At 46.6% G+C, this 25,860-nt stretch overlaps 1 protein-coding gene across 3 annotated transcripts in view; it reads left to right on the forward strand.

The window, feature by feature from the left end:
* ZNF469 (zinc finger protein 469) overlaps window positions 1–25,860 on the forward strand; it is a 168,816-nt gene that overhangs the window by 31,886 nt on the left and 111,070 nt on the right. Inside the window, exon 1 of one of the 3 annotated variants that reach the window (XM_085551177.1) lies at window positions 12,817–13,177. The exons of the other annotated variants lie outside the window; for them this stretch is intronic. The gene's annotated coding sequence lies outside the window, so the exon portion shown is untranslated. Of the gene's footprint in view, window positions 1–12,816; window positions 13,178–25,860 lie in introns of those variants that run through there. 3 annotated transcript variants of the gene reach the window in all.

A 25,860-nucleotide genomic window follows, 5' to 3' on the forward strand; every position in this document is an offset into this window, starting at 1 on the left:
GGTGCCAATAGGATCAGCGTTATGAATTTGAATTCCCTAGGAAAGCTTTGGAAAAGAGAAACGAAATCCAATAAAACTATAGAGGATGGCAGACGTCTTCTTTCCCAACAGTTGGGGTGAGCAAAAGCATTGAAGAGATTATTTTCATATGCATGCAGTCGTCTTAGAATTCTGGAAGGGAACAGTTTGTCTGCGATTTATAATAAATTATTCATCCTGTTTTATTACCATAATAATCATTTTTTATGGTTACCCAAGTGAATGCTATTATGAAAGCACAGAAAAATCTATTAATTATTTTCCAGGATTTTACTGAGTTTGGTTTCCTCTTAGAGTTTTCCCATTCTGTGGATTTTTGATGTTATCAGAAAGCAACGCGTTTATTCTTTGCTAAGATAAAAAAGTCTCTGAGCACGTTTATTTTTGCCTATTGTGAAACAGCTCTGCTATTTGTAGAGCTAAAGGAGCATGAGAACAGCGTAGCTAAAGGGATGTGCCAGTCATCGCCATGACCAAAAGGGAAGAGGCACCCAATGGTCTTTGGCCTTATGGTCCCAGAGGCAAAATGGGTTCTGAGTATTTCTATGTGTAGGTGCATAATGAGTTTGAGAAAGAACTTAAATAGGCGCTGGGAACACATGGCAATAGAGGATTAGTTGAAACTGAAGGTTCTGATGGGAGTGTTCTATAGTAAGTTGAGGTTCTAGAGCTGCTCATTGGGAGCCAAAACTTGTGCTGGTCTTAATGCAGAGGCTGTGTTCAAGTTCTGAGTGGGGTTTTATAATGTGGCTGTCCATAATGCTGAAGAACTGGACCCCTCACCAAACCTGTTTGTTGAATGCTCACAAAATACATTATCATTTAGTGGGTTAGCAGCTCTAAGTGCCATTTATTGCCATATCTTTGGAAAATTAATCTGCCTGGTCAGAATTGTTGCCCTGTGGTGTAACTGGGGTGTGCAATAGCTCTGGATTTGGAATTAAAAGCCTTAAGTATCATTGGGCTGGCACAGAGTTGCTGGTGTTAGGAAGTATGCTGGTATAAAATGGGATGCGTAAAGCCTTCCTCTTGACTCTGTCTTGTGTTGGTAGTCTGAACCTCATTTAACACCATCTCCACCTTGCCTGTCGCACTAATTGGGTCAGTATCTAATGCTCAGTCAAGTCAGTGCTGACCTATGCAATAGAGTTGAACTCTACACAGCTGGGAGGTTGGGTCTTGGTTCATGCTAGATCTCTCTGATTCGAGAGCCTCCCCTGCTGTAAGCATGTTATTTGACCCAACATCATCTATGGGGTCACAGTTCGTCAGTGCATCTGAAGCACGTTCCTTGGTTAAAGCATGGGGCTGACTTTGTGTCCAGAGAGACCAGCCTTATACTGAAATAACAGGCTGAAGTGGAGCCGAAATATTTAAGGGGGGGGGGGGGAAAGTTATATATATATATACATAATTCTCCAAGAAACATTTCATTTGGAGTTTGTTTTATACCGTACATCTATTTGGCCTGTAAGGATTGGGAACATGTCATCTTTTGGGGGCTGTGCAGCGCCAGATCACTGCTTAACGCAGCCGTAATCCTGTCATCTCTAGTTTAGATCATGTGCATTTCAGAGAAGGAGCTCCTCTTTCTCTTCTGTTGTATGAGCACTGTCAATGCTCAGTAAATCCAGCAGCCCTCTGGGAGCTGGTCTTTCTATTTAAGAGCTTTTCTACTTTTCAGAATGATGGAAGAACTGCATTCTAGAGTAGAAAATTGTGCAAGAATGCTAAGTTAGCTTTCTGTAGCGTGTTCTTTGCACGGTGCAAATAGCACAGAAGAGCAATAAGAAAGCTTTACTTGGGTGAGGCTTGAAAGGAGCTTTCTGGCAAGGAAAGGGCTGCGTGACTAGCTGGTCAGGTGAAGACATGTAAAATTCCATTTAATATTGGAAGAGATGTAGAGGAGGAAGCGCTGTTGCCAGGAGAGAGAGTTAGGCTGGATGGGGAACAGAAGAACTGCAGGTTAGATTTGGGGCTATGAGAGGGAAGGATGGCGTGTGACGGAGTGTATCCAGGGAGAAGCGAGTAGAAATAACCCAAGAGTGAAGTAGGAGACACTGCCCTACTCATTGTGTTTCCTTATTGCAAGATGCAGAATTTCCCCTTGTGATTGGCGTGTGGTGGAGCAGAAAGCAGCATCCTGGCACGTTGGTGACACTTCCTTCAGTAGAAGATCTGGGGTATTTGTGAACTCCCAGGGAGTGACACATTGAAATCCTGACACAGAGTGTTTATGATCCAGGGTAAATACTGTCTTTGTGCCAGTCAGTGTGCGTCCTTCCAAGAAATAAAGTCATTCAGGTTGGCGCTGAACCGAGAGCTGCAGCCTTTAATGGGTTTCAGAGAGCAAAACAAAAGCACAGTATTAATTGGTATGTCTAAATATAAATGGCCTAGCCATAGAGTTTAGTTTGGGTAGAGCAGCCCTGGTAATTGCATCCTCCTATGGAGATTACCCTAATTTCAGGTAATTACAATTACCGAGATGAACTTCTCTGTTGTACAGCAATGGAAGAAAGAGCCTTATGAGACACATCCCAAGTCTGATAGGTTTTTTTTGTTAAACCAGGCTGCAGAGGACATCGTATGCCTGAGTTTAGTTAAATACTAATTCTAAATAATTATCAACATCTGTTAAGAAATCAGTGTGCTTCTGGCTGCAATCGGAGAGGATGTTTCAGAGCTGTAGCTCATAGATTGGAAGATAAGTCTTCATTAAGACAATTTTGAAGAAATCAATGTTGTTGCACAACATGTGAATGCTCATTTTCTGCTTTTCTGTATTCTCTGTATGAACCACTGAGGATTGTCTTCTGTCCTGGGGTGCCCTGGCTTTATAGCATCAGAGAATGGCTTGGGTTGGAAGAGACCTCAAGGATGATGAATCTCAAACCCTTCTGCTGCAGGCAGGGCCACCAACCTTCACATTTCATACCAGCCCGGGCTGCCCAGGGCCCCATCCAACCTGGCCTTGAACACCTCCAAGGATGGATGGGGCATCCAACTGGGCAGCTGTTCCAGCACCTCACCACTCTCAGAGTAAAGAACTTCCCCCTGACATACAACCTAATTCTTCCCTCCTTCGACTTCAAACCATTTCCCCTTGTCTTGCCATTGTCTACCCTTGTAAAGAATTGATTCCCTTCTGTTTGTAGGCTTCCTGAAGGCTGACTCCCTTGTGTCTGGTTTGAGCCTGGATTTCCCATTAGCCATTTAAACATTGTAAGCAATCAGATTTTTGGTTTCATGGAAACACTTGGAAGACCTTGAGCTCTTCTTTAAGTGGAATGCATGGGTTCAAAATGAGTGTGTATCTGCATTTGCAATGCATTGCTGGTTAATATGCTGGCTTGTAGTACATTTAAGCAGCCAATAAGGTGAAGTTACTGTCTGTGTGCGGAGTCTCCTTCCTTTGGAGCTTGCTCTTTCTCTTTTGCACCCAGCAAACACTTTATAGCTGTGCTGTATTTCAGTTCGCACTGCTTTTAAGATGGTAATTCCCCTCTTGCCCCCATCCCTAACGGGGTGGGATATGCAGTAGCCCCTGGCTGTCTGGTCTCAGTGCTGGGTTACTTCCAGCTTCAACGTGGCATTGGAAGTAAGTGCTGTTTGGGTGCTAGGAGGGAGCTGAAATAAGCTAAGGAGAGATTGAATTCTGTACTGACAAATGCCAAGTGAGCCACGGCAGAGGGAATAATTGGAGCTGCTTCTACAATTTTTCTCCTCGAAGTTTATTATATTAATCGGGAAGAAGTACTTAAACTTCTTTGCGGTCGCTCAGTGTAGCCTTTGGCTCCGTACACAACAGTGGTCAAAAAAAGCAAACAGAAGTGTTAAGAGGCATACAAAACACATGGAAAATATCTCGCCATTATATAAATCGGCTGAGTGCCTTTGCATGAAATATGGTCCTCCATTCTAGTAAGTTCATCTCATAAGGGACGAAGCACAATAAGAAGGAATCTGGAGGCAGGATGAATTTAAGCATTCTGGAGCAGTTTCCCCCCAGAATGGATTTTAAAAGCATCAGAAGAGGAATAAAGCAAGGAAATAAGAAGAGCTCAGTGTTATTTCTCTGAACGCACAAGTGACGTGCCCAGCTAAACCAGCAAGCCGGATTGTCGAAGGGCAGGATCCCATTGGGATACTGGGCTCTGCGGGTTGCTCCATGGACCTGAGCTTGAAAAGAGCAACCAAGCATGTAAATGTGTAGGAGTGCAGATATTCCAGCAACAGAAATCTAATGAACTTGTGAAGAACCGAGGGATGTATAAAACTTAGTGTTTCTGGTTATTAGCCAGTTAGGTAAATAGGCTCTTTGTGTCTGAGCACGACTTCTTGTTGCTTCGTTTTCCTTTGCTTTCCCCCAGTTCTGAGGAATTTCTGCCTCTTCCCTTTCTGAATGGGGACGGATGCTCAGTGTGCATGTTTTGAGCAGCCTGTAAAGCAGGATTTCAAGCACCAGGCAGACCTGGAGGTTTTGTGGGTTGCAAAATCCCATATGGGAGCTCTCAGTGCACCTTCTTACCATCCTCCGAGGGATGTACTGTCTCTTATCTGTCCCCTCTTATCCATTCTTCTGCTTCCATCATCTTTCATCTGCCCTTAATTAACTTTTCCCATTCTGCTGAGTGTGCCTACTCCAGAGATTAACGTAAGAGGGACTACCGAGTTTCAAGAGAATTGAAAATCAATTTCTCTGTCTTCATGTACCTGTCAAGGATTGAGTGCCAGGGCTGGAATCTGTCCCCTGATAGCTGATGCTATCACCCCCACCTAAATCACCTCTCCAGAACTGCTTAAGATATATTAGCCCTGGCACCCTGGCTGCAACACCGGCTCAAGGAAAAAGCATTTGGTGGAATAGGAAGAGGTTGATGTGACTCCTCCATGCCTGGCAAAAGCATGAGCTGGGAGAGAGAGGGAGCAGCAAACAACCAACTTCTGGGTCCTCGTCTGTGACAGAGCTTGTGTGCTCAGAAAAAAGACTGAGCATCAGGCCCTTCAGCCAGACTCATTCATCTGCCAATCTATGGGAGCACGGGGAGGTCTGTTTCTACATCTAATCTCTTGCAGGCATGTGATTACAACATTTTAATGATTGTGGACGAGGTCAGTTTTTAATTAGCCGAGCCACATGATAGGCTTCCACTGTGCCAGCAAACTCTTTCCTTATTGATGTCTAGTCTGATGTTACAACATAGCAGCTGTGCCAGTGAAACCATAGATTTATGGGTTAAACCCCATAATGTAGTGGATTGTATTTCCCAACCCCAAGCTGTTTTGCTCTGATCTGCATGGAGCACAGTGGGTCTGAATTTCAGTACGCAGCAAATCTCTCTTCGGTTGGTGTTTTATGTATCATGCAAGGAATAATCAAAAATAATGCTAAAAATTGCTTGGGAGGTCAGAAATGTGGAGTGTGAATGTTAGAAGGCATCACATGATGCTGTGGTCCGGTGGAATCAACTGCTGTTACTGACTGTATCACATGTTTTTTTTGTACTAGTAACAACCAATAACACCCCTTTTCTTTCCAAAAAGGACTAAATATAGTCCCAAAACTCTGACCAACAAGGATTGGCATCAGACTGTGGCTTTTCCACAAGCCCTGCAGAATGGCTGCTATACGAGCCTGCTGTTCCAGGAGCAGATGGCAGAGCAGACTGCAAATCTGAGTCAGTCCACTTCTCCCTTTCCCCTTCACTGCAAGGAGGGATGTAGCCTGCGCTGGCTTCATGCATCACTTCACATCCATCATCTTGCATTGGAAAGGGAGTCTGTATGACTTTGGTTTTCCTGGACCACATGTGTAGCATAGCAGTCCCCCAGTTTTCCCTCCCTGCTATGTGCTGGGGTGGAGGAGATGGTCCTCCAGTGATTAAGGAGGCCATGACCCCTCCAACGTAGATGCACGAGTCTGTATTCCTAAATGTACATCTCAGTGCTCACGCGCTGTACACATGCTCTGCTCTTGACCCCCGTTGTATGCTAAGTAGAAAAGTTTTCCATTTATTTCCTGGAGGTCTGGAGATTTCAAACAATGCTGTCCCTTTGAGCCATCCAGGTCTGGAGTGTATTTAAGCGCCGAAGTATAGCCAAGTTTGAACACACTAAGACCTCTCGAAAGTATGCACGTGAGCAAATCTTTCCTTATCGTACTCTTCTGCTGAGCCAAGGAAGAGGTCCCTGGTGATGTTGATCTCCAAGCTGGGGCACATTCTGGGGAGGGTTGGATTTTCCTTGAAATTCTGGTGCTGATCGTTCCTCAAGTCATGGCTTCCAACCTGCTGTGATGTGGATGGTTCATAAATTCATCAAATTTGGGGCTCCGAGATCATTACAAAGATGTTCTTTTTTTCCCCCCTCCATGTGAGCTATTGAGTTATGATTCTCCAAACGTGATGCCTGCCCCACTTCCCTCTGTTATTGTCATTGGATTTAGGCAGGTTTGTTCTCACCTTCTTTCTGCCAGCCTAGGAACTCATTTGGAATAGATCTATCTGCTTGGAAGTCAGTTTGTCGTTCTACAAAGAGGAACCCTCCTTTGCAGAAAGAGGAGTTGCCCTCAGTTGTGGTTCTGCAAAGGAGGAAGGTAATAGTTTTTTGCTGGTATATTCACCTGGGAGCTCCTTGGCTGGTAAGCGTGGCACGAAAGTGAGAAAGGGCACGGAGGGGAAATAGTTGTGAAAACTGGTGTTGGTGAAATACAGCCACTGGCACATTCCCCTTCCCTCATTTTTGTAGAGCTCGTTGTTCTTGCACAGAGACATCAATGAGATGTTGAATTCAAGAGCTGTAGGAACAGGATAGAGCTCCCACAGTGAGGCTTTCCTGTTGCTGGATGATGCCAGTGCCTTTCATGAGACTGTCATCTTTTCACCATCCTGCCTTCCTTTTATCTCTACTGGCTTTGTGTGTGTATTCCCCGTGACAGGAGAACGTTTGTGAGCTCTGATCCTTGTCATATCTATTCCAAGTGTCTTTGAACATGCCAGTCAAGAAGGCACTGCAGCATAGCTGAGTGTGAGATATTTTGAGTGTCCTGCTGTAGGTCTCGCCTCTATAAACAAAAGCCATTCCAGAAGCCTTGCAAGGATTGATAGGATCAGGATGTATTTGTTAGCATGGAGGGCTGGCTGAGATAGAGCAGTTGTAACTCAGCCTCGATGCGATGTAGGAAGTTGAATCTGCAGTTGTCTGTCTATGAGGGAAGAAGGTCTTTAAAAGGGGGGCAGACTTCTCATTTTGAGATGTACTTTGCAAGGAAAATGTCATCACGTTTTTCTAATAGTACGCTACCTTTGTTTAGTCTTAAAAGTGGCTGCTCAGCTCTTATAGGTGAGAGCACGTAGGTGATGGTAAAGTGCAGCGGCACGTTTTGGTTGACTCGAGGTGAAAGGATTTCTTTCCCTGTGACTTTGTTGCCTCTTCACAGACAGCTCAACATTCTCATCTTGTTTTTTCCTGACCTGGAACGAAGCCACGTTTCAAACTATGGATGTTTTGAGACAGACCGTACCTTCTTCAAAGCGCTGGACCTCTGCTCCAGTCCAACTTCGGCAGAGCAACTGGCTGTCGCCGGCGTGGCTGGGAATTTTATAGGGGTTTGCAGCTGCACCCGTTCAGACGGCTGCACTGAGACTGTTCCAGCAGTCTTTGCTTTCAGCTCCAGGGGTGGACGCTACAAATCACGAGTAGCTTTTGTATTATGGTCCCACCAAGGAATGCTAATCATGAACTCAGCTCCCTCAGTGATGGGTACTCTGTGCGTTTCTTGGAGTCTGAGCTCTGTAGGACCTTTGGGTAATGAAGCCCAATTGGAGAAAGCAACGCCATGAGCATTAGAATAAGGTACGGTGCAAATGGACACACCTGGGCTGCCTGGTTTGAACCAGCATTGCTATACAGATGCTGGGAAAGAGTTATCCCAGGGCATCTTTCCATTGCCATTCCCAGGCCCCAAGCACTTGCTCACCCGCTTTATGCAACTGAAATCCCGCTCTGGTTTGTTGGCGTAATATCGGCACACCCTTTTTTATTAACGCAGAGCTCACGGGGGAAGGAGAAGTTGATGGGGTGGGGACCCCTTGGTTTAGCAGCGCCAGTTCCACACCCACCCTTCAGCTGGTCTGCTTGCGATCATCGTTCTGGGGAGCAGCGGACCAGGTCAATTACTCCATAACAGCTCCATCTATGACTCTTCGGTCATGCAGCTGTATCAGAATTACAACAAAAACAGCCTCAGTTATCCTAGTTGGATGTGAAAGTAGACGCGTGTTCCATGAGAAGCGGTGATGCCAGAATGTGGAGGTCAATGTTGTTCAGTGTTTTTTTGGCAAAAGAAAAACCTATCGTATGGAAGCCGGTGCCTGGGGAATCTCCATGGAGCAGCGAGATGAGCTCTGTGCACGACTGGAGATAATGGGGCTTGGGGAGATGATTGAGCCAGGGAATATTGGAGAGCAGCTCAGCATGGCTGCCAACAACCCCCCCAAGCCCAGTGGCCACCCTTCTTTGAGATGAAGTCATTGGAAGCAACAAAGTGATTTATCTGGGGAGCCAACCTGCCTCCAGAATGCCTGAAGGCAATAGTGTGTTTCTGGTACATCTGGAGCCATATTATGAGTAGGTATTTGTATTCTCGGCCATCTGTGCATACGGGTGCTAGCGATACGGCCTCGTTCCCCCCAGTCAGCTCAAAGTTGCCAAGTTTCCTTCTTTATTTCTATTCCCCCCCCCTGCTTCCCTCCAGCAAAAGGCTCCCAGCTCTTCTTTCCTGGAGACCGAGGTGCTTAGCACTGTCAGCACCGCATGAGCCATCCCTGCAGTAACAGACCTGCATCCAAGGGGATATGTAGGCAATGTGTTAGTACTTGTGGAAAAATTCTCCCAGAGCTTCCAATTTTCACTGGAATTATTAAAAACAAAAAGTGGAGAAAGTTTTGTTCATGAAGCTCTGGAAAACACCACTGATAGTATCTTTTCAGGGCTGTTTTCAACCTCCCCCATTAAAAGATGAGCTCAAGGTACCAAGTTTTGGGCTCGCTTTTCCAGTTTTCCAGTGTTTTGGGACTCCAAGCAACAGGATGATGTGGGTTTGAAATTATCTTTTGGCTTTTGTGGTGAGGAGACCGGAGTGGAAGGAGTGATCAAACCTTCAACAGCTGCTGATGGAGATGAGACCATCAAAGCAGACTGGAGCTGCTCCTCCAAGAGAAGATTGCCCAAGAGATGGTCAGAACCCCGTAGCAATGGGCTGTAATGTGGCTTAGATGAGCTTCACCTCTTGCTCTGAAGAACTCTGCAGCCTTTCATCGTCACTCCCAGGAACTGGATCCATTCTGAAGATCAACAATACATGGAAAATGGAATATTTTGCTTATTAAAGTAAGTTGGATTTCCAGCTCCAAGGTTGGCAACCGGAGCTCGGAGAAGCTATGGAGCTGGAGAGCACATCGCTCCCCCTTCCAAAAGAAACCTCGCTGTGTGCCAACACTTTTATTTATAATGTTAAAATAAGTTGAGTACATTAAAAGGTATTATTGAGGGAGCAGGACTTAAAATATATCATTTTTATGTTATTAGGCTGCTCTAAGTGAGGTGTCCTACTGCAGGCAGATAATCTGTCCCTCTGCCTAGATTCCACACTGGAACTTACTGGAAGCTTTTCGCCACAAGAATCTGAGCGAACCGATTATTTTCAAGAAAAGAAAAGGGAGATTGAAGAAAATAATGAAATACATAACCTCAAACCACGGTGGAGAAAATTCCTGACAGCAGCTCCGTGGCTCATGACCACCTGCTTGCCCCTGTGGTGTATGGGGGGTTTGAGCAGATGCCTATAGGGGAGGTGGGTGGGGGTTGGGGTGGGCTGCACCTGGAGCCTTGCTGCCCCCCTTCCCTCATTCCAACCTCATTGGAGCGAGGGGAATCCTGAAGGAATCCAGACATCCCAGAGCATCCCCGAGTGGCGCTGACCTTTACAAACCATTCCGTCGCGTTAACGTCTCGTGGCCTGAGCTGTGACATAAGGAAGCGTCTGGGAAAGGCTGTCGGGGTAATGAAGGTGTTGCAATGAAAGCCAGAGCGCACAGCCAGCTTCTCAGACGAGGAAGAGAGGGGAAGATAAGCTGACCACATCCTGTCCGCAGGAGCGCAGTGCGTCGTCTAGTGGAATATTTCATGTCAGTGAAAGGGTTCTGTGTCCAGCATGATTCCCCACAGCCAGGGATTTCCGAGGGCTAATTTTTCACAGCAAAGTGCATGTGCTTATTCAATCAGCACAGGAGCTGTGCATGCTTTGGCAGCTGTGCTCTTGTGCATAAGATAAGGCAGATATTTCTGTGCAGTGCCGCATTTGTTGGGTATGCGTTGTGAACCAGCTGGTGGGATGTGCAGGGATGAGCTCCCATTGCAAAAGCAGCCCAGGGATGGGGCATGAAGGCGGATAGGAGGAAGAAAATACTCCCCTCGCCCTCTGGGGAGGACCCCAGGTGTTGTGATGGATTAAGTGTTGGATTAATCCTTATGCTCACTCCCCTCTCTGCAGGTGGGTGCAGAAACCAGAATACAGCCACGGTCAGTGCTGCTGCATGTGCTGGCTGAATGTGACAGGAATAGCATGAAGAAATGTGAAAGGGAGAGAGTGTAGTAATTTGATCAGAAAAGAGCTGGAACCCACAGAGTCAGGGATGATCAGAATGAGATGGAAACGTGAAGTCCAGCAGTGGGAAATCCCTTGTTATGTGCCCAGGGTTTGGGCAGGAAGGGAAGTGATGGGACAGCAATGTGGGTCTGGGGAGATGGGTCTGATTTGGGTGTAGGCTTGTCCAGCCCCCTCCAGACTTCCCATAAATCTGAATTCCTTCAAGGCTAAGAATAAGCTCAAATTCAGCCAAAAAGGGTTTTCCATGCAGATGCTGAGAGTTTTTTTTATGCTGTGTCTGGGCAAGGTGCTTTCTACGGTACCTGTTAGATAGCGGAGGGGGAAATGGTGTAGGAGATGGAGTGCTTAGCTTCCAGTGGAGGCTCTTTGGGTGTATCTGGGTGATTAAAAGCGATATTCATGGCAACCAAGGAAGCGCCCGGGGCTGTGACTGGGATCTGTCATGCTGATTGTGGGACCTACACAGAACAAGAAGCAGAGAGAGGAGCAAATGAGGTAACAGAGGGCAGGAGGAGAAAGGAAGAAAGGGCAGAGGAGGAGAATGCAAAGCCACTGTGAAAGCACAGCAAGGTCAGTTCTGTGTTCCCCAGTCTCCAGATCTTTCCCTTTTCTCATGGCCGTGGTGCAGCTGTAGGGAAGGCAGATCCTTAAGGTGCATCCCAGCTCGCTCCTGTCTGGTGTCATTATTTCCAATCCTAAATACTCCCTGAACCCAACAAACATTTTGGTCCTGGGGAATATCAGAATAAAGCATCGCTGGCTGCGCTCTGGTGTTTTAAGTGAAATAAAAAGTGGTGGTTTGTAGGTGTAAATAAGTGGCTTGGAGGAACTTTCAGACCACTTGTGTATGCAGAGGTCAAGTGAAGCCATCAGTGTAAACTAAGCAGCAAAGGTGATCTGTGGATTAAAAGCCATTTGTCTACAAGGGGCCTGTGTACCTGCAGAAGGGATCCTTTGAGCTTTCCCCTGCCCCGTCAAACCACATCACACCCCTTTTGATGCCTCCGGTGATGTGAAAGATGCTGCAGACAGACAGAATCCTCCTATGCAGACAGTGCAGGGCTCTGCCAAAGTGTAGCTCCAATCCTTGCTGGAGGAGCTGTGCCTGTGGTTGTGTTGTATAGGGCTGATGCCAGCTTGGACAAGGGGGATGTTGTAATGGCTCTGCCAGGAGGTGCCCCAGGTTCTCATTCTCTTGGCAGTGCTGCAGTTTGAGACAGCCAGGCAAACAGATGTGGTTGCCTGGGGAGCCATGGGTCAGAGCAAGTGTTGCTGGGAGGAGGGAATGGGATAGGGCTTGCAGAGCTCCTGGAACTGAGCTCTTGCACCAGGCCTGGGATGTATATCATGGCTCGTCCATCCTGCAGAGTGCTGCAGGTGTCAGTGGAGCTGCCCTAGGGCAGCTGCTGAAGCTTCATTGCCCTTGGTGTGATGGCTCCCTTTGGCTTTCCTCTTGCAGCAGTGATATGGCACCTGGGTGAGCTCAGAGCGATGTCCCCATGGGGTTGGGGGTTCCCATGGTGCTCAGATGCTCCTCCAGTGTGTGCTGTGGCCACAGCTTTGGCATCATCTTATTTCTCATAGAACAGTGAAGTGGCAAAAAGGGTTTTGCTTGACTGTGGTCTCCCTTTGGGTGGTGAACATCCCTCTGTGCCTCCAAAGAACAGCAGCAGGAGCAGCTCGGTGCTGTGTGAGCTGCTGTCAAAGCACATGTGAGCCTGGAGCCCAGCTTGCCATGGGCGAATGCACACAAGGGGCAACAGAACTAGGGCTGTGATTCAGGAAAGCGCGCCAGCATCCATTCACATTTCATACACTGTAATGCTTCTGTATGCAAACTAATTATTTTTGTTTTCATATATATATATTTTTCTTCTCTTTTGCTTTTATTCCTCTGCTCTGAAATCAATGCTTGCAGCACCAGAGCAAACAAACAAGCTGTGCTGGGACTGCCTCTGACAGCTCTGATGGCAGCAGGGCTCAGCATATGGGCTGCAAGGCACAGCATAAACACCCCCTGGTTAATACACTGTGGTTTGCTGCTTTCCCCCCCCCTTCTGAAATGATCTGGCTAATTTTTGGACTGAGAGGAAATATGCAAGGAATTCAGGAGGAGAAATTGCCTGTGGTACCAAGGGCTGGTGTTTAAATAGGGTGAGGGCAGATGCAGCAGGGCTTGGAGGCATTGGTGTCCCGGGTGGATTGCAGCTCCCTGAGCAGAGCAGGGAGCTCTGAGCATCTCTGTGGGGCACTCAGCAGCATCAGCACTGCAGCTGGGGAGGATCTGCCAGCAGGACCCAGCTGGGGAGATGGCAGCACATGGCTGGAGGTGACACCACCACCACTGACTGTATGAGGTCCTCTAGGAGACCTGCTGGAGCTCTTCGTGCTGCAGCAAAGCGATCCAGTCCAGACCTGAGGCTGTTTTCCGACTCCTTCCCTGAGCAGAGCAGCTGCTGCCTCTGTGTAAGTGTTTGGAGCTGCTGGGTTGTGGGTTTGAGCAATAGCTGCTTCTGGAATGGGTTTTGCAGAAGTGATTCTCTGGCTGCGACTGGCTCCACCTATTGTGTCTGAGGAAGCCGTCTCTAAAGAGCTGCCGTTGGTTTGCTGATCCTTAGTGGGTTTTTGGAAGGTATTTGCCTGTCTTTTCTATCTGGTGAGGCAGCACCTTGCTGCATCCTGCAGGTGAGCACTGAGATTTCAGCCAACAGCACAGCACTTCTCCCTATTGCCTTCTCCAAGTCAGTATGAGAGACCAAACTGTGCTAGGAGCTGTGTTTGTCCCTCTGGTCCAGCAGCTCCAGCCAATCCCTCCTTACTCCTGCTTTTCCCTTTGGTAAAACAGCAACTCAACAGTTGCATTTTGTTTGCTGAGAATTGGCTTCATGTGGGGATGGATCCATAGTTGGACTGGGTGATCTTCGAGGTCTTTTCCAGCCTTTGCCATTCTGCACTTTGTGGTCTTGTGCTCTAACAGTGGCTTCTCTTTCCTTTCTGCCACTCGTTGCCTTTGTCACAAAGCTTGGGGGCTTTGCCCAAAAGTGAGCATTGACCACAGCCATTGTGTTGGAGTGGGCCATGGGCAGAGCTGGAATTGGTGCCTCCCATACAGGGAATCCTGAGCAAACAGCACAGCAAGGAAAGATGGAGGAGATGTAGGTTTGCCTTCTCCGTTACTATTTTAATTCCTCTTTTACTGTGTGGTCTGCTCGTTTTGAAATTACAGTGTTTTCTTTCCCTCTTTACCCTGATTTAGGGGAAAGGTTTGAGCTCCTTTAGATTGGCTCGGCTCATCAATGGGAAAAATGAGGAGGTTTCTTAGGAATACTGTGTTCCCTCCTCATTTCCTGCCAGTTGGCATCTTTGCAGCCCTCGGCTGCTGCATACTTTGGGGATGCACTGAGATTTCTCCTGTTCTTTGAGGTTTGCTGCTATTTGCTTAAGTTTCAGTGAGCTGCTCTGCACAAACGCACGCGGATTTAATTGTGAGAAGCTAACGCTGGGATGAACTGTCTCTGCTTTTGTTTTCTTGGTCCCCTCTGTGTTTTTGCTTGGGAAGCACAGGCTCTGCTTTGGGTTTGCAGCAATCCTTTCAGATAAGGTTAGACGTGTTTTGTCTCCGAGTTGTAGCAAACAAAACCTTTTGCACTTCTAATTATTCTCTGAAGCTTCCCGAGGCTGGCGGAGCTCCAGAGTGGCAGTTTGATCTCGTTCAGCTCTTAATTTCCTGCTCCAGCTGTTGCTTTGTTCCCGGTAGCTGCGCTCCCAGATGTGCTCAGCAGTGCAGGAGCACAGAGCTCTGGCTGTGGGGCAGTGTCTGCAGCACCACATAGGGATGGGGACAGATGTTCAGGTGGCATTTTCCTCCGCAGGTATCCCCAAAATGACAGGCCATGCAGCTGGTTCCTCTAACCCCAATGGCTGCATTGATGTGGGGTGGATTTGCAGGGGCCAGCATCTCCAGAGAGCCTGGGAGAAAAGCAAGTTCTTCCTATGGGGAGGCAGCTTGCTAAGAGGCACATCCTTGAGCCCAGGGCTCATACTGATGCTTGCATTGAAACAGACTTCTTAATCCTAACCCTCCAGCACTTGTTTCCTCAAATTAAATTCAGGGTATATCTGGTAGAGGTGCAGCGCTGGCTCCAGGAAACTACATGCTGGTAACAGATGCTGCACAGTAAATGTCTTCAAAGCCTTCCGCCTCCTCTTCCATCCTCTCAAATCAGCCAGACCAGCCCTAATCAGGAAAGGGTGGAGGGAGGGAAGGAACCTGTGTCCTTAGGGCAGTGAGTTGTTGGATCCAGGGCACGCTCCAGCCTAGATCCAGCTCTGAAAGACCAGTTCCATGGGATGATCCATCAGGAAGACTTAAGGATTAATTCAGGTTTTGATTTGGCTTTGAGCTCTTATTTCTGCCTGGGAAATACTGACTTGATAATTTATCACTACATCATGAGGGCAGCGAGGGGCAGCAAAGTGGTACCTGAATGCAAGCAGCTCACAGTAATGCTTTGCATTGGAATAGGAAATCAGCTTGTTTCCTTTCCCCAGCCTGCTGCGATGCATGGCTGCTCTGGGCTTTCCCTTCTAAGCAGTGATACACACTCCATGTGTCCAACTGATGGAAAGCAGGAGGTGGGATGACATCACCCCGACCTGCCTTCCCACTGCGGAAATTCAATCGGGCTTAACAGAAGGAAACCTTTCCTTATTTATTTCTTTTTAATTGAATTGAATTTTTTATTCCTGCTCTCCCAGAATCTTTATCCTCTTTCAGAATAGGCAAAACTAGCAAGATCAGGCTGGGAAGTGATAAACGTGTGATGGTGCTGCCACTTATTCCTCAGCTTTCTTTCCTCTCCATTCAGCTGCATCCTTCCTAAGTTGCATCCTTTCTCCTCTGTGCCTTTGGTTGGAATCAGAGCCTTCTCCGGATCACATTTATCACTTTTAATAAAACCAAATGCATCCGCCAAGCATAAAAACAGGCTTTGTAAGGAAGAATGTAGGTGAATCCTTGGTTCCCATGAGCCAGCCCTGCTGAGGCCTTGGCTTATGAATAGAAGATGGCTGTAAACAGCTGAAAAGCAAAGTCCATCCTATACATCAAGGAGAAAAGACCCTGGCTGGGATTGGTAGGAAAGTTTTGTAGTGTGATGTCAATTAAAAATGTTACCAAAAAGGGGCAATGTTGACTTGGATATTTGCAGGATACCAGCTAAGCTACCATTGGTTACACAAAGAAAAGTGTAGCTGTTGTGAATTTCCCCTGATTTCATTAATATTGATGTTTTTCAATAGGAATCTTCTGTTCACAAGCTTTGGGTTTGCTTGTACAAAGGATGTCCATGAACTCCCCCAATAGTATTACTGAATCTGATATGTGGGTGAGGAAAGCTTCTCCCCTTTGCCTTTTGCCCTTTGATTCTTGTTTCCTTTCCTCCTGTCTCTGACCTCAGTGCTACCACCTACGTTTTGTTTTCTTGTTTTATTTTAGCATCTTTTATTCTCACATCACCGATGAGCTCATAACTCACATCTGAGCTGAGTGGTTTGGGAAGAGGGCTCATGTTTTCTCTCATTCAGAAAGTTCCCCACCAAGGCTGCATTCGATCCCATTTCTTTACATTGAGTGCCTTGACCACTTGCCAGCAGAAGGACCTCACAGTTTGGGTCAGTGATATTTATAACTAAAAGGTGCATATGATTTTCTTTTTGCACACTTTCCAGAGGTCTCTTTTTTTACCATGAAGAACAGTGAGGCTATAAACCATCTGTAACCCTATGACAGACCTCCATGGCTTGTAACAGGACCTCTCCATGCAACCGTTCACATTTAGCAGACTTGTGGTCACGGTGGTTTTTGCCTGTAGGACACACGAACCGTTGTTTGAAGGTAAAAAAGAGTATCTTGGTGGTAAGTTGGGTTGTGCTCTGCTCCGCTTTGCTTAATTCCTTGCACAGGCAGGGCTCTGTGTTTCCTCATGACTTCTTGTAAGACACCACGTGGTTGAACCTCTGTGGTTGGGACTATGGCTGTAATTCCATGGATTCCCAGAGAGGGGTAGAAGTTGACAAGCCCAAAAGCAAATGGGTTTTCTAACCTCAAAGAAAAAAAAGGTTTTTGAGGTTGCTCAGCCTTCGGTTGAACAGCAGCCATTGAGGACATTCGGGGTATGGGGTGTTCTTGCTGTGTCTGCTCATCCTACCAAGCTGTGTGTAAGCAAGATTGTGGCTTTGGGTGATAGAAACATGCATCTCGTGTAGGATAAGAAGAGTGAATTCAGGTACAGCTGGTCAGAGCAGACTGCTCAGGAGGAGGTGAACTTAGGGATAAGTTGTTTGGTGTGGAAGGGGAAGAATTGGGAAGAAAAAGGATTCTCCTCTTCACGCTCAGGTTTGGCTGAATTATATTGTAAGTGAAACTCGCTCTGCAAATTGCTTCTCTTTGTATCTGTAGTGAAACACAACGAGCAAAATCTGAATGTCTCAACTTTACTTGGTGAGCTTTTTTAGCAATCTTGCATAACAAAAATAGACTGAGTACCGAATTGCACAGTGCATGCCTAAGTCAGTCCTATTACATTTGGATTAAATTCATGGTGATTTTAATGTCCTTAATGCTGCAGTAGGCATTTGTTCAGATAACTGAAATCCTGCATGTCTCTCAGCAGAAATGTGGTTTATCTGTGTTAGTTTTGTTAAAGCCCTTTGGTCAGGCTTTCAAGCTTTAACTCAGCCAAGGGGCAGCCAACTTTTTGACTTGGGGACATGGTGAAACTTCCAATTTCCTACTCTTATAATGGTGGGGAGAACACAAAGCCTTCCTGGTGTTGATAGGGGGAAAGGTGGAATCAGGGTGATGAGCATTGGAATCTGTGCTTGTGAAAATGAGGTATTTGTTGGTGTCTTTTGGGCTGACAACAGGTGTCAATAGCTGAGCAGTGCTGGTTAATTGTGTAGCAGTCAATTAGAGGGGGTAACATGGCTGTTCTGCTCTTTGGTGTACAGGCTCTCCTTATCTTGGTACTGGTGTGGAGGGGGAAATTGCACCAGGAGGGAAAATCCTCCTGTGATGAGAGCCAGCCATGGGCATATCCTAAACCCTTCCCATCCTACCCAGTGCAGGTGGTGGATCTTGGCTTTTGGGGTTCCTGTTGTCACCCTCTAGCAATTTCCCAGGAACAAATACCAGTATGTGCAAACCCCAAAGCACAAAAGAAGGAGAAAAAAGCACTTTTCTTACCCAGCTTTAATTGCTTTTCACTAGAACATCCTCTTCAGCAGCTGAGCCCTCTCCTGAGAGCACTCTGCACACCCCCTCTCCTTCCTGCAAGGAGAACACTGTCTCTGCAGATGGCAATTGTTTGCTTTGTGGTTACTGATGTATGGAGCAATTTAGAGAGAGGGGAGAAGAAAAATCTCCGACCTTTCCTTTTATAGGTTCAGTGGGAGTAATCGCCGAGCCCATTCATCTTGTGTGTTCACCGAAGCTGCTGCAAGCCATGCAGGGCTGCGGGGAGATACAGGCTGTTATTGGGTGGGAGCAGAGGATTGGGTGGAGGTTGGAGCTGATCTTTCATGAGTAATGCTTTTGGTTGGGTTTAGGGGATGGGGAAGGGCAGGAGAATGCAGTTGGTGATGTGTTCTAAAGGTATCCAAACTAAGGAATGTGTTTTGTGACAATTGAACAGTATGAAGTGTTGTATCAGAGCTCCTCGTGGTTGTGTTGATCGTGGTTGGCATGATCTGAGACCAGTGTTGAGCATCCTGCATGCTCTGTACTCATAGCAAGCTGTGCCCTGTCCTCTGTTCATACCACTTGGCACAGCCTTCCAGCACTGCAGGGGGACATGGGCTGCATCTGCCATGCCATGCTTTTCACTTGCAGCCTTTGGGAGTGTTCCAGGCTGCTTCTGTAAGCTGGGAAAGCACTTAGCAGTTGGGGAGTGTTTGGGGGATGACGCATGCAATGAGATGCTATGGGTTTTATTGGTGTTCAAGTTCAGGATGGTTTGCTATGCATCGGTGTGTGTTTGCTTGGGGTGAAAGTGGGGCAGTGGGAGGGGTGTCGGTGCCACTGGGGACCCTGCAGTGATGACGTGTCTTCCTGCTGCCACGGCTGGAGGTCCCATCCTGCCGGTGGCTGAGTGGGCAGCAGGAATGGTCCCAGGGGCTGCTGCTGGCTCCGGATCCACAGCTCTTATGTCAGCCAAGCTGTGCGTGGTCCTCATTCAGCAAACACGTGGGGTGCATGAGCAGGGTTACTGTGATGGGGAATGAGGGCTGGGTGCAGCTGAAAGCAAAACTGAGCAAGGAGAAGCAGGAGAATCCCGTGGCAAATGGAAAAAGCATGGAGCTACGGGGGTGCTGATCTCCAAGGTGAGGGTCTTCCATGGCTTCGCTGTGGACCACCAAGCTCTACCACCCACATAGCAATGGGAAACTTGGGCTTGGGAGCACAGTGAGGTCAGAGTGAGCCCCACACACCTCAGGGTCTGTCCATGCTCCCCATCCCACCTCCTGCTCCCAAAGGAATAGGAGGGAGAGCTCGGGCTGGACCTGGCCTTATTCCTATCAGCCTTCAGCATCTGCAGCTCATCCCTGTAGAGAGCAGGCAGTGAGGGGGAGTTGGGATGGTTCTGGCAGTTTTCTGGCTGGGTTTTGTGTGTGTTTTGGGGGTTTGTTTGTTTGTTTGCTCTTAATGGGTTTTCTGTGTTTGCAGCTGGAGCTCTGCCGGGTGGTTGTGGGGGTGTTGGTGTTTGGGGGAGCCGTGCAATCAAAGGTTCTTTGTGCTCCTCACCCTTAGCCATGAAATGCAAACGTGTGCATGCTCTGCAAATCGAGCTGGAGCTACAAAGAAGGGGAAAAAATTAAGCTTCTCTTTGCTGGGTTTTTCTCTTCTTTTTTTCCTTTCCTTTAGAAATATGCATTTATTTGTTGCTGTAGCAAAGTGTACTCTGATTTTATAACTATTTATAACTATTGCTCAGTCTGGAAAACAAAAAGGCCGTAGTCTGGAAGTGCTTTAGAACAGATCAAGGCACGAAATTATGCATGGCTCTTCCTCTCAGAATTCATTACATTGCTCTTCTCCCTAATCTCCTCCTTTGTCCGAGGCTGTAAAACAAGACTCTTCCCCTGCACTGCATCTCACAAGCAGAAGTAATTGCCAACCCGGGTTTTGAAGATGGAATCTGAGGGGTTCTGGATGTGCATTCATTTATTTGCATGCACCAGTTTATGTAGCATGAAGCTCTTAATTGTTTGTGCAATCCCAAACCCACGCAATGAACCTGCAGATGTTTGTGCATGATGCCCATGGGCAAAACAGACTGGAATACAGAGCTTGAGGGCACTCCTGCTTTTGAAGTTCAGATGCTTTATGGCCATAGTTTTCAATGTGAAGCACAGATTTGGGCACTCAGGATGCAGTCACTTCTGCTTAGTGCCCATTTTCTTCCAGGGCCTTTCCTATCAATCCTGCTTTGATTGGTGGAAAACAGAAACTCCTCTATGCAACTGAAAGATATTTCTGGCTCTGGTGTAAATGAAGTGACTCTGAATCCTTGATTTCTTTACTCTCGTTCCAAAAGTCCACCAGTAAATGAGTTTTCAGTCATCAGTATTGCTGTAATGTTTGGACTGGGCGATCTCAGTGGTCTGAGGTTTCCATCCTTAGATGGAAAAGGATGGATGGTCAAGGTTTCCATCCTTATTGGTTCTGTGATAATGGACCTGGAGGACAAGCACTGAAGTTTGTCTACCAAGATGTCATTTCACCTCTCCTGGCTTTAGCATAATAGTAGGTCAAACTTAATCAAACTTCTATGCCTGTTGGAATACTCTGACCTAGTTCAGTTTACTTTGTAGCCCATGTGATTGCAGCCCTGGCATGGTTGTATAAATGGGTAGGAAGTGAAGCTCAAGCAATCAGCTTGCAGGACTTCTCTTTGCCTTCCTGCAAGCCACTTGGGCTCTGACACTGCAGATAGCCTGTTCTTTATTATAGGCCCACCCATCATCCCACCCTCACCATGCTACTACATGCAGGCAGCGGAGAAGCTCTCACATGCCGCAAAGATGTGACTTGGCTGAATTGCTTAGAGATAAATGCCACGCGTGTTGCTAACCAATGCTGGGTCTGAAGGGCAGGGATGCTGGGTGAGGAGGTCTGAAGCAAGCTGCTGTTTTCCCACGGAGATTTCTTGTCTCGCTGCTGCTGGTAGCTCAGAAGTTCGCCGCGTTAACAGTGAGATAAAATCTGGATGGGTTGGAGGAAGTCTCGGGGATTCTCTCTCTTTGGGAAAGAATCTGGCTCAGATTAAGTTCCTATTTACATTTCTAATGCAAAGGTACTCGTCGTCCAACTAAAACTGTGAAAACTTCTCACATTCCTGCTGTCCCAGGGAAAGTAATCTGGATGAAACAGCGCTGCTTTTAATGGTGTTTTTCTGTAAGCCGTGATTCTTCCACCATAGAAAGCATCCCGTCCTGTTCTCAGGTTGTGCTGGAAGGTGGTTAAATGGGAACCGCTGGTGGTGATGAAAGGAGAGGAAATGAAAGCGCCTACATGGAGATGGTGGTAGCCTGGGGGATGAGCGAGGACCCCTGCCAGCACCCATGGCTGGAAGTGGGTTTATCTTCTTATTGCTTTGATCATTAATAAGCACACCTCATTGCTGTCCCCTTGGATGCGTTGCACGGAGCATCCCTCCCTGCACACGTGCTTCCTCTGAGATCCATTTTGTTATAGGTCAGATCCATCTGTAACAGCAGACAGCTTTATTTCTGCTGAATCTTGCTGCAATAAATGCAACGAGTAATTTGCGCGCACGGAATGGCCCAAGGGTCCTGCTAAAGCCCTTCACCAGCATCTGGGTCTTATTTTACCTCCATGCTAATAGGACTTGCCTGCTTTGAATAGTTTCTGTGCTCCCTGGATAGATCTCCCCTTAAAGGATGGGGGACCATGTGCTTTCACTGGGGGTATTTCTGACTTAAAATGAGGCTGAGTTGGGCTGTGGGGTGAAGGAGCCGCCATTCCTGCTGCTCCAAAGAAGTTTCTCAGAAATCCGAAAGGGATTTTTTTTTTTTTTTTCTCAGCAACTGTTTGTTTCTTCAAGGGTGAAATTAGGTGACCTATATTCCATCGGAGGGATGCATGATAGATAGGGATTCTGCGGAGGAAAGAATTTCACCGCTGATGAATAATAATCAAATCAAAGAGGGAAACCACATATAACTCTTGATCCCTTTTGGACTCTGACTGTTCCCAGAAGCGAGCGTGACTAATAGGTTTGCTCCAGGGCAAGCCGAATATTTTGCTGGAATAAAAATAAAATCCAGAAGCCCAGACTGATCTGTGTGATGTGAGTCATCCTCGGGCTTCTGTAACTCCGTCCTGCTCCGTGGGATCAGACAGCAAATCCCCGCTGAGCTGTGCTGCAAGGGGCACATGGGGCATGGAAACCCTGTTGTGAAATAACTTTAGGGTGACATAACCTTTGCTTGAATGTGCTGTTAGTCACTGGTTGGAGCGCTGGGATGTGTTAGTGAGGCGGTAGTACAGAGGTCTGATTTGTTTCTTTGATTTGAAGTGCTCTTGTAAATGGGATTGTTGCATTGCATGGCCATAGGCAACATGTATGGCTTCCCACCCTTCCAGGAGATGGTGATGGTAGTTGGAGTGAGTTGGGAGAGCAAAAACGGGATGGTTTTGCAAGGAATTGTTGTAATGAGTCAGCAGAGATGGAAGTCCACTGGGTAGAAATGGGAACACCAAGCAGTGGGATGGGGCAGCATTGCATGTGCCTTCCAATGTGAGGGTAGAATCATTAAGGCTGGAAAAGACCGATGTGATCCCCAACCCATCCTGCCATACTGTCCCTCAGTGCCACATCTCCACAGTTCTGGACCACCCTCAGGGACAGTGACCCCTCCCCATGTCCCTGTGCTGCCTGTGCTGGTGCATCACTGCTCATTAGGAGAAGAAATTTCTCTTAATATCCAAGGGTGTCACCTCTCATCCTATTAATGGGACAAGAGGCCAACTCACATCTCACCTCAACCTCCTCTCAGGAGCTGTAGGCAGCCATGAGGTCTCTCCTGAGCTTCTTCTTGTCCAGACCGACCCATCCCATTCCCTCAGCCTTTCCCCTTAAGACCCTTCACAGCTTCTTTGTCCCACTTGGGCATGTTCCAGAGAGCTCTGATTGCTTTCATCAGTACACAGGCTATACATAGAATTTTCCCTAACAGAAGAAAAATGGTCTGAATTGAGCTGCCCAGTCCCAAGGAGGACAAGCTGAGCTCTGCACAGAGTGGGCTGAATTCCTGCTGTAAGGGAAGGGACAGATGGCCCCTGCTCACCTCCATAGGGTAACTCAGGATAAGGACCTCGAGGGGATGAGTTTGGATTGATGCGATTAAAAGATACTTAGTGAATGGGGTTATCCATCTTATTCTTTTAAGCAGAGTACGAGCTTTCCAATAACTCCCTGCTTATGAAATGCATCTCAGGGCAGATAAATTGAAGTACAAAAAAAAAACCCCAACTGCAGCATATTGTGGCTGTATAACACTGAACGCATCGACTCTTCCTTGCCAAAAGCCCTGATAAGACCTCTATATGTTTCTCTTTTAATTAAAGCTATGATTTTTTTCTCCCCATACAAGTGCAGTATTTGTGCCATATTTTTCTTTTATGAATTATTATGTAATTTTAAAACTCATTCCTGGTTCAAATGCTGAATTCCCAATGGGAAGTCAAGCAGGTCTTGTAAAGAACATTCTCCAGTCCATCTATGAAATACTTCTTTCAGCTATTAAGAGGCCCAGCGCCTGATCATAAATATTTCTGGGTTTTTAAGATGCTGCGAGGATGCTGGATTCCTCTGTTGCTTTTGCTGCTTGTGTGAATAGTTTCAAGAAGAACATAAATTTGATGGCTGCTGCATGTACATAAATGGAAGAGCTCAATATCACTGTGTAGGTGTGGCTGTGATGGATAGAGGTGGGCACAGGTTTAGTGATGTTTCAGTGCATCTTGCCTAGATCACTGAAGGTATATATATATAATATATACAATATATATATAAAATGTAATATATAACTAGTGTTATAAACTTGAGTGAGTGCTGCTGCAAACATGCTTTACTTTTCCCTTTATTTTGCTTTTCAGGGTTGCATCACTGAGCAAACCAGGCAGAGCTCTGCTTCTGTGCTCTGTTGTGTCTGGTCTAAACCTAAAATAAATCATATATATATATATATATATAATGTGTTTATATAATGATTAAACTGAAGAGGGTCCAGAATAGATGGTGCTTGATAACGCATTGCCAACATGATGCCTTTACGATAATCATCTCAAACAGACCTTAAGCAGACACGTGGATGCTGTTGGAGAATTATGTGTGCTCATTACTCAGTTACATGTTTGCAGGTGTAACCTGGCTGCTGTTTTTCAACTCCTGTTCTGCAGGCTGAAACGTTTGGCAGCATCAATGGGAAAAATCCTTTTGTTGCAAGCTTAACGGCTGCAAAACTGCTAAGCTTGCTTATTGGGAAGCCTTAAAAAGCACTGACAGACAGATCTTCATAGACTGCTTGCCTTGGATGAGCATCTGCTACTTTGATTATAGAGAGCTTACTCAGATGTCAGCCTATTGTGCTTTTAGTTTTGGAAGGGATTTATGCATCAGCCAAAGTTGTTGACTCCAAATCCAAAACTGAGTGTGCCCACATGACAAAAAGTTGTCAGGCTTCCAAATCTTAGTTTGCTCCATGGCCTGTCAGGCACATCTGAAGTACGAGTCTGAGTGTTTTCCCTCTTGCTGATTGCTGAATTTGAGCTGTTTGCTTTATAAAGATATCTTTGCTCACAAATTGGGCTTGATGTGGGCATGCATTGTTTGCAAGTTGACGGAGATTAACCCTGGACAGCTGTATGGAACTGACTCTGGTCTCCTGGTCCTCATCCAGATCCTTTGCTACGTGGCTAATTTCCTTCTAAAGTTCAATCTCTAATGCTTTGGCTTGGTTATGCTGATGTCTGCAGCAGACAGACCTAGATGTTAAAGTACTTCCAGTTTTAGAGGTGTTGGTAGGTGGAGTTTCCTCCTGTAAGAGGAGAGAGGGACAAATGTGGAACTTAAGTTATTTGGTTTGGATTTCACATCCACTTTGAGGATATTTGGATCCGATCTTCTGGTTTAGACCCATCTCGCTTGGAAATGTTAATGAAGCTGGTGATAGCCCAGATGCATGCAGTGCTTGGGAGAACAGCCAGGCAAACCTCGGGGGCAGCTGCAAGGCGAGCTTTGGGAATCTGTCTGCAAACCTCCTTAGAAAGACCCGAGCATCTCTAATTTCAACAACCCTGTTGTTGTCAGAGTGTCAGGCAATGGGCTTCCAATGAGACTGGTGAACACTGCAGTTGGAGTCAGAAATCGAGACAGCTTGGCTGCTGCTTCGTGCTGCTTTATGTAAAGCAGACTGACATAGGATGCCTTGACAGTAGGCTTTCTCCATCTCACACTGCCTGAAAAGCCACATTAACACACTCGGAAGGAACAGCTTCTGAAAAGCCTGATGTTCTGTGGCTGTATTTATGCTGCAGAGAGCTGGGTCTGTGCCAGGAGCTTGTGCAAACAACAGAATCTCAATGCTAACAGACAGGAAGATGACAAAGATTTAAGTGTTTGTTCTCTTTCTTCTTTTTCTTCTTTATTTCCCCCTCCCAGTGGCAGAATTCCCAACAACAGCTCTCCTCGTGGTGCTTTGCTCTGAGAACAGGAGCGTTGCCAGACTTGCCACTTCAAGTCACATCTGCAGCCTGATGGAGTTTTTAATTGGATTTGAAGCTCTGCTGACTAGGGAAGATATATACATATATATTTACTGCTTAGCATGATGGCTTGGGCGCAGTTCATTTCATTGGGTGCATGTCTGACCCTGGGTAGAACTGGTTCCCAGGATTGTCTTTAGGAATTATTTGAAGTCAACTTGAAAAGCCACAGATAGGGTGTGGATTCTGGCTGTCATTATTCTGGTCATTGTTGGGCATTGAAACCTCTCTCTATCTTATCAGTTGTTGGGTTTTCCGTGATGTTATCAAGCATATATTAATAAATAGGCATAAAATT

This window comes from Coturnix japonica, chromosome 6 (genome assembly GCF_054131305.1).
Source record: "Coturnix japonica strain WE chromosome 6, WE-NBRP24, whole genome shotgun sequence".
NCBI lineage: Eukaryota > Metazoa > Chordata > Aves > Galliformes > Phasianidae > Coturnix > Coturnix japonica.